Here is a 9421-nt window from a genome sequence, read left to right as displayed (position 1 = left end):
GATGAGTGGTTCCAAAAGGGAACTGTGTACAGGGGGTTAGTAAAATAAACCACAGTGCTCTAGACACACCCTACAACACAGAGTTACTCCTTGCCAGAAGCTGTGGACAAGCAAATCTGTGTTGTTGCTTACACGACTTCCCCCAGACACTGCCATAGGCCTCTCCCAGAAGGAAAACTACAGTTTGACTGAATGGCCACTCTGATATTCCTGTGTCATGCTGCACCTCCCTGCTAAAGGATATGGCACTGTAGTTTTGCCCAAAAAGCATTCTTGGAAGAACTGTACAAGTCACAGCCTTCTTGGTTGTGCCCTGCAATAGAAGAAGGGCTATCCCTCAGTTCCACCCACCTGTGCCAGGCAGAGACATCATCATTTCAGTGCCTGCCTTTCCCTGGTACTGCTGTCTGTGTGGGGGCTGTTGGCACAAGGGACCTCTTGTTCCCTCTGCATGGTCACACAAGCTGTGTCTCAAGCTGGTTTACATCAGAAAGATGCTCTGCTGGCCCTGAGTGCTGGGTCTTGGGCCCAGGTCTCCCAATGACTATCAGGTATTTTCTGCGCATTTCCTGCACAAAGATATTCTCAGACAAAGGGAAAATCCTCACAGATGACATCTTAAAAAACACAACAGAAAGGTAAGAAAGAGGTCTGCAAGAACACACTGTATGTACTGTCACTGGACACTTTATAATATTATACATTATTAGGGTCCTGGCTAGGATTATCCCAAGAATTATAGCATCTTACCTCTATATTTTAGCCACAGACACATGCTGCCTTTACCAAATCAATGTAATCTAACCCAGGAGCAGAGACACCAAAGTGAGGAAAAGAGCTTCTGTGTTTTTGACATCAGAGTATCTGCTGTCAGAATGTAATTACTATTACATCTGTTTAGTGTTCACAATGCTGTATCCTCAGAGGCCTCTATCAGGTCACAGTCCATCTGCAATACTTTTCCAGCCTCATTCTTTCCAGTGTCAAGTGGCTTACAGCAACAGATTGCACTTAATTTGGTCTGAAGACTATTTAAATAACCTGATGTGTTATGAAGCAGTGACACTGAAATACTTCTTTCGTTGGAGAGTTTTCTTTCTGTATTCTGGCACTGGTATTTAGGAGATGGAGTAGAATGCAGTTTCTGGAGAACTCAACAGCCCCACACAGGGTGGTGCACTTTCCAGGCCCCTGCTGGCTCTCAGCAACCTGCTCCTGTTGAATTCAGCCTTCAGAAGTTAAAGGCCTCCTTCTGCCTTTGGCACACAGGCACCAGCAGAAGAGACTATTGTCTGTCCTCAGCACAGCCAAGGGCAAGAAAGGAACAAAGAGTGGATTAAATTCATAGGACTGCAGTAACACATGTTCCCATAAACAACCATAATTAGAAATTTGCAAGCTAATTATAGGGTTTCAGAATAAGAAAGTGCACAGCCAATGTCCAAAGGTTAAAAAAAAAAAAAAAAAAAAAAAAAAGATTCCTGTGACATTCCAGCTGGACAGCATTGCCACCTACCGGCAGATATTCCAGCACCGACCAAGCAGGGAACAGGCAGCAGCTTCCAAGCAGGCCTCTCGGGACAAATGCAGACTCCTCACTGTCACAGCACTGTTCTGTCACCCCTAGAGCAGCCCACGAATGGAGAGCAAAGTGAACACAAGTGATGTTAGCCCTGTGTTCAGTGCCTGAGAGGAAGATGGCACCAGTGGCCAGCACGCTGCCATGGGAGCAGCTGCCACCATGACCACGGTGCCTCTCAGGCTGGGTGGCAATGATGTTCTTCAGCCTGCCCCAAAGGGCTCTCCAGAGGCTTCCTTGGACCCCTCAGCACCATGTCCTGCTTGTCCCTCAGACAACACTACATCAGTCATGCTCCTGAAGCACAATTTAGGACTGAAATTAACAGGCAGGGAGAAAAAAACACCTGTTGCCAACAGGCAAATAAATCTCAGTCTCTGCACTGGACAGTAGTTTTGATGATTAATTTTGTCCGGAGATGGAACTAGGTAGATGGGTGCTTGCCAATAATTTTAAGAAGCATGTCCTCAAAAACTCATCACCCTACAGCTTGAAATATAACCAAGTGCAAACTGGAGAATTCTCAAGTGTGCCCAGGATCTCATACCTTCAGGAAAACCCACTATGACATAAAATCCAGCCATTCCACAGTCCTCAAATGACAGTGGAGGTCCCAGCCTTGAGTGTTGAACCAGAACTTTGGAAACTTGTTTCTAAATACACACAGCAAAGACTAAGAGGAAGGTGTTCAACACATGGAAGGACATCAGAGCTCCACCAGCCATCAAGGCCCGGGTCCAGATCAGGAAAGGTTCAGCAAGTGACCAGGGCAAGTCACTTCAGCCCTTCTGACCTCTGCTCTTCCCCTGTGTGTAGAGCTCACTCAGTTTTTCCTGCTGCAGAGGATGACTGGGAATGATACATTCCTGCAGCATGAAACCCCAAGTACATCCAAACAGCACAACCTACCCAAGTTCAACCATACTGAATATTGACCTGTTACCAAAATGGTAACCCAGGTCAGCTCTGCAGAGCTCAGCTCTGCTCTGCAATGCTCAGCTTTGCAGCATGAGACACCTTAGTTCTATGGAGTAAGATATTTCCAAGTCAAAGTGGCATTTATCAATATTTCCTCAGCTTTTCATCTCTGCTACGTTTTTGTGGGGGCAAAAGAGTGAAGTTCACGCCAACTCTAAAGGAAATGAGTAACAAAGGATTGCACTGCCCACAAGAACTGGCTGGGATAGACTCTTTTAAACAGTGCCAAGGAAGAAGGGCATGGCAGCAGCAGGTCAGAGAATGTATCCATCTTCTTCCATGACAGTGACTTCTGCTTCTGAAAATTCTGCTGCTAAAAAAACTCAGTTGAGTTCTGCACGATTCTCAGAATGGAAAATGGTGCAGAACGGAGAAGGTGAGCGTGATAGGGAAGAATGTCACACATACACACTCTCATCCAAAAGGCAGGTTTCACATCTAAAAGACTTCTATTATTCAGCATCTTAGGAAGAACCTCAACTTGCCCAGCCAGGCAAGCTTCTGCAGGCCCTGCCTCATCACCTGACCTCTGCCTCACCCCATGACTTCTGACAGCAGCCTTCTCCTTCCACCCCTGCCTCACCTTTTCCACTGCTCTGTTGTTCCAGCCTTCACCCTTGCCCACGACATGCACTTCTTGGCAGACCTGGCAGCAAGTCTATCAGCCATGTGTGAATCAGGTCAACATCCCACACTGTTTCACTGTTCCCTCATGCAAATTTCTCAGCCTGATTTTCACCACATTCTTACTGCTGTAACCTTCTCATCTGGCTCAGTCTGTGGTGCCACTACAGGGATCTGAAGCAGTAGTAAGAAGCCAAGCTTTAGCCAAAAGGTCAGTGAAATGAACTTCTTCCCTGAGGGTGCAAGGCATGGAAAATTATTCTGGCTGTAAGGGCCTGTGCTCACTAGGGAAGACTGGAATCTGTTGGCCTTTACCCAACAGCAGATACTCAGTCCCAAGGAGATGCACAGGGTCTCGGTGCTTGTGGGGAAAGATGGAGAAGGGAAGGATTCAACATGACTCAAGCCTCTTTAGAAACCTGAGAATCTACATGGAGGTGGGTAGAACAGAAAAAGAGGCTTACAAAAGCAGCAACTGCTGGGAAGTTTCAGAGTGCACTTGTAACTGACTGGGCAGGAGAAAATAAAGCAGAATCACTGCCCTGAAGTTTAAGCAATTTGGCTTTGTAGAAGAAATTATATAGCTTAGGAGTAAATGCTGGCACAGAAATATTTTAAAGCATCAGCAAAGCATACCCAGCATGTCAAGAAAAATAAACAGAAAATTTCTCTGTCCTGAACACACACCAAAAAAAAGTTGTTTTTTTTTTTGTAAGAAAAAATAGTCTGATTCCTTTTTGTACCGTGAGAGACAACTACCAAAACCCTAAAGGAAGAAGAGTCCACATCATATTACTAAAGGCCCTTTGCCTTTTCCCTACTAATGAGGAACAGGGCAGGAGTTTTTATGACCTTGACCAAGGCAACAAAAAGCAAATTATTTAAATTAAATATGAACATTCCAACCAAGGCAGTTCTTTACAACTGTGATCTCTGGGTTTCCCGCTGCTATTTTCTTTACTTCTTCCAAAATTCTACTCCCTACCCCACACCAAGTTTTCCAAAATTACACTATCTTTACATAAAACATGACCTAGGGAATGGGAGGGATGCTGTCTGCTAAGAGTGTGTTTGGGATTAACCTTGTTATGTAAAGTCCAGAGATAAAAGCTGCTTATCTGGGCAAGACACTTTGACATCACTAGCTAGAAAATACCAAAGTAGCATAAATCAAAGCATAATCCCCATGATAAATAAAAGGGGTTTTCTTGTTTGGTTGGGGTTTTCCTCCATTGACATTTCAGATCAGTTATTTAAAAAAAAACAACTTTCGATTGTTGGATTAAAAGTCAAGGAAACTCCATTTCTTACCTATGTTTTTGCAAGTTTTATGTTCATAAGGATGTATGGAGTTTCTGTGCTGGATCAGGGCTTTAGTCTCTAAAGAGTTACATCTCTGCAACAACTACAAAATGCTTCACAACAAAAGAAAACTAGAGAAAGGAGAGGATTCTAGCATCTTCAGAAGGTTTCACACATCAAAACAGTTATAAAACTATCCCTTGAGCAATGGTACAAATCTTCAGGCTTACTTCAAAACACCGTAGCAGACACAGACAGAGTTTTCCATTTGTTCTTTAATGAACTCTCCCCGCTCTGACTGCTGTACACTTAATGTTTTTGTCAAAGTCAACTCCCCTTGAGTCCTTCCTTCAGGCATTCCTGAACTGCAGCTCCTGAGGAGCACCGGCTTCACGAGTGATTCCAGTGAACTCCGCAGCAGGGTTATGTACAGAGGGACCTGCTGGGTAACCAAGAGCCAAGTGTGGAAGGAGGAGTGCAGGCACTGAGCAAATTACCACAGCTGGCACACCCACAAGCTGTGCTGGGCTCCTGCTGCCAGTCCAGACCTGTCTCATCTCATAGGGACTGTCAGCAGACCCGTGAAGTCACTGTCACTGCCTGTCTCAGCACCATTCCACAGCTCTTTCTCCATCAGCCTAAGGTATGTCGATGGCACATGCCTCGCTGCACTTCAAAGAGAGAAAGACTTGATACACAGGATCAGAAAAGCAGGCCACAACTCCAGAGCTTTCAGTCTAGGAACTGCAACTCCAGATGGGGGGGCGGGGAGGGGGTGTTTAAACCATCTATTATGAACTGAACAACTGATTCAGATAAAGAAAACCAGAGACCTTTCCTGCTTCTATTTTAGAATAAAAATAATTTGCTACCATTACTGCTCTAGAGTATTTTGCTGTTACACTTTCTAAAGAGATAGAGCAATAAACTGTCCAGAGAAACATCACATCTCAAATTCTGAAAGAAAATAACATATTAGTGAATGGACTTTCAAAAGAAATCATTTATGTGAAAGGATGTTCTATTTACAAAGGTCAGTTTGTTCTGTATGATATCCATAACCACTACCAGAAAAAAATATACATAAAATAAACACCTCATCTTTCAAATAAACATTTACAAATACTCTGCTTAAAACTACTAGAAAAATTAAGACATTGAAATGAAGAGTGCATTCTGCATGCAGTTAAGACAGAAATTACATTGCTGGACTTCAGTGTGTAATTTCTTATCACTGTGAACAACACACACTCGGGCTTTTCTAAAACACCACAGCTTGGTTATTACCTTAGGATCTCAAAAGGAGGACATGGATCTCCTTTAACAAGTTATTAGCTACTCTGTGTTTTGCCATTAAGAAAGGACATCCCAATTTTCTTCTCAGTAGGAGGGTCTGGTCTTGTCCAACTTGGTGTCCTTTTCCCTGAGTTTCTCCTTAGTGTTCTGCTAGGATGATGGCTGGCTTGATACATCTACCAGTCCTTGGTGAGGACTCTTCCCATTACAAGGCAGAGTTCAGAAATTCCAGGAGCTGGGCACGGTTCCGGTCTCTCTGTAGAGCAGACAAGCAGAGGCAGTGGTTGGACATACCTGTACTCAGGAGCAAGGCCACAGATCCCTGTTTTCTGTGGGGCTTCCACATCCCAAAGCAAGCAGCATTGACACAGCTGGATCTAACCAGCTACCAGTGAGGCCTGGGTGCCCAGGGGACGTGCCAGGCAATGGCTACACTTGAGACAAGCTACCACTATTCCATGAGACATTTCCTAAGTGGCTCCCTAAGGAGGCTCCACTGGGTTGTCATCGTGCAGCTCACAGCTTGCCCAGGAAGGAACTCACAAGCACAACAGATGCTCCTCTCTGGTGGCTGAGGCAACTTTCACTGTACTCACAGCAAGTCCTGAGCTTTGGGAAGTATCTTTTTTTCCCTACGCATATACAGCAGCTTATGCAGCATAATAGAACCCTGAATTTGGGTTCTCTCTTCCCATAAGAGATGACCCAACCAGTCAATTTCAGTGTTTTCTATAAAAAAATATTGAATTTTTAAATATTGTAAATAATGGATGTTGTTCAATTCAGCAAGACCACAGGCACCAACTGAAAAAAAGGACCAACATCAAATATTTGACATTAAATATTGTAAAAAGCAGGCTATTGGAACAAAACTAGCAGCGTTCAGCATAATTTAACATGCACTTTGGTGTCACAGAGAGAAGACAATGTGTTTTCAATCAAATTTAACTTAGAATGCTCAGGACTGCTTTGGTAGCTGTAGAATGAATGACTAGGGCTGAATCTGAATCTGCCAAGCTGGATACCTCAAGGAAGTAACACTTCCTGACCAGTACCAGAGCCCTCTGCAGGTCACCCTAAGGTGTTGAAAAGTGGAGGTATTACTTAAGTGCTGAGTCCAAACATCCATAGCAATAGCACAGCACTGTGCACTGGGTATCTCAGCAAAAATATTTGACTGCTCTGAGAAAATGCAGGAGCATGTGGTCCTAATAATACAACTGGGTTTTTAAAAATCCCTCTCTAAATAAAGGCTAGTCTTGCATGTGTAGGAAAAACACAGTGAAGGAGCAATTACCACAAGCGATCACAAGAGACTGAAGGAAGATGAGTACAATTAGCACCACTGTAAGAGAAAGCTACAAATTGGCTAATGATTACAGGCTGAAATTCTAAGGACCTGCACAAGCATCCTTTGGTTTATCTGCTCATGACTGAGTATTCCAAGCCCCTTCATAACATAAAACCTGCCAAAAGAATAATTACAATTTCTCAGAGGGCATAACAGCCACACTAAAAGCTACACTCAGTTTACAACTATGAACTGCGAGACCCATTCTTCTACAAAAACTGCTACTAGAAAAAATAGTAAAAGATCCAGTATTTTTTCTTAGGAACATTTAGACTAATTAATTCGTACCTCTATATCTTCCTTAGTCTTTTTTATTTTCATCTTAATTTTCTTTCCAGTTATCATGCTGTAGTTTTCATTCTTCTTTTTGTTCTTGAAGAACTGAAATGAGATCACATGTTAAAAGACATAAGCTTTGTTCTGTAGAAATCTTCTGTAAAATAACACACAATAATCTTTTATACTTCCTTATTGTCTACAACAACACAGAGAGGTTTTCACTGGTTGATGACCAAACTGGTGATCTTATAAACAGTTTTATGACAGGATGGATTAAGTATGTAGGTGAGAAATAAAACAGGGCTTCACACTTGGACCAGCATACCTTGGAAAGCTGGACAGGTCCAGTTTTCTCTTTCCTTTTCTTCTTTTCCTTCTTTTTCTTCATTTTGTTCTCCTTTTTCCTTTTCTACAAGAATAAGACATACACACTTATGCTTACAGACTAACAAGGGAAAAAAACCCCAAACCCACAAGGATCTCTCAAGACCACTCAAGTGAAGACAGCCACAACTTCTGGCCCTTACCACTGCTAGACAAGTAGTAGAAAGTAACAGCAGAGTTAGCAACCCTTGGGACTCTGAGGAACAGAAAAGGTCTGATTCCTCATCTCTCTCTTTTAAAGTAACCTCAATATAAATCACTGAACACGGAATAGAAAATTACAACAGCAAGAATTTACCATTCACTTCTCTCACCAACTAGAAATAATTTCTTCTGGCAAATTCTCTAAAGCTAAAAAGATTCCCCATTTTTCTTCAGAGACTACTCTAAACTCCAGCTGGGCCAGCAATGATTGGCAAAAGTAACTTTTATATGTTTTCTCTTTTTGTATAAAGTCAGGTACCCATTTATCAGTTCAGCTACCACAACCCTAAAAGCATGATTTAGATTTACAAAGCCACAGAAAAAAGCATTGTCTTACATGACATTTAAGGTTATAATATAAAGAACTGTTTTGTTTGTTAACTACTTATATATCTTTGTAAACTTTTACCTTTTTGTTGTGTTTTTCCTTTTTCTTTTTCTTTGACTTAGACTTAGGAGAATCTAAAATTAAGGAAAGAAATAACAAAATCAAATCCTGTAAGTTTAGCATTCTAAAAAAAGGCATTTGTTTTACAGATAAGACAGAGAAATGTGAAACATATGGAGAAAGTTCTATAGGATATATTTGTTTATTTATTTATTTATATACATATATATACACTGACAGAGGTTGAATGAACCCTGAGAAAGAGAACACATTAAATTACTGCCACTTACTGGACTAACATGGAAACTGAAAATACCTGATTTACTGATTCTGCAGATGTGCTGGCTTCACCCAAGTTCTCAGAGTTAAACACTTGAAATATTAAGACCAAAGTAGGACTAAATCAAACCTACAACTCTGGTCTAGACAGACTGGTGAAGTAAAACAAAATTCGTGTTTTGAAAATGCAACAAACTGAGGGGCTTAAATATATGCAGCATATTGCTACCAAGTAATATTTATTTGAATGGCAGTTTCTCTTTAGAAGGAATTCAAATTAACACAAGAACATTGCAAACTGTGAAGTGGCACCTTTACACACAATTGGAAAGGGTTATGAGAGAGACACTGAACAAGCAGCACTGGTATTCCACACTGTCATTTTGTGGTGGTTTCACCACTTTTAAAACAAACTTCCAGTTTTGATTGTTCTCAGGAGTGTAATCAAAACTGGAAACCATCATGTACATGTGGAGGTAGCTTACCTCTACTACCACTGGAAGAAGATGACCTTGATGATGAGCGTGATGAGGAGGAAGAAGTGGATGTACTGCTAGAAGATGATGTGGATGAAACAGAGGAGGATCTGCTTCTGCTGCGCTTTCGTTTCCTTTTTTCTTTTCCTTAGGGCAACACAAGGCAACAGTGACAAGCCTGCTAGCAACTGTGGCCTACAGAAATGACTCTCAGTAGAACTTAAACAAAATAAACCTCTGTTTTGAGGGGTTGGTTGTGTTTTTCCCTGCTCTTCCAGTGT

General features: G+C 42.0%; 1 long non-coding RNA gene across 1 annotated transcript; it reads right to left on the bottom strand.

Moving 5' to 3' along the window:
• Positions 1-8406: 8406 nt before the first annotated feature.
• On the bottom strand, positions 8407-9234 carry LOC100221905 (uncharacterized). Its single transcript, XR_012055315.1, has 2 exons — positions 9150-9234; positions 8407-8459 (listed from the first exon to the last, which is right to left on the bottom strand). It is a non-coding gene; the product is annotated as an uncharacterized lncRNA (long non-coding RNA).
• Between the last annotated feature and the right edge of the window lie 187 nt (positions 9235-9421).

The sequence above is a fragment of the Taeniopygia guttata genome, chromosome 3 (assembly GCF_048771995.1).
Source record: "Taeniopygia guttata chromosome 3, bTaeGut7.mat, whole genome shotgun sequence".
NCBI lineage: Eukaryota > Metazoa > Chordata > Aves > Passeriformes > Estrildidae > Taeniopygia > Taeniopygia guttata.
Note: the sequence above shows the minus strand (reverse complement) of the source record. Positions and strands in the feature narration are given on the sequence as shown.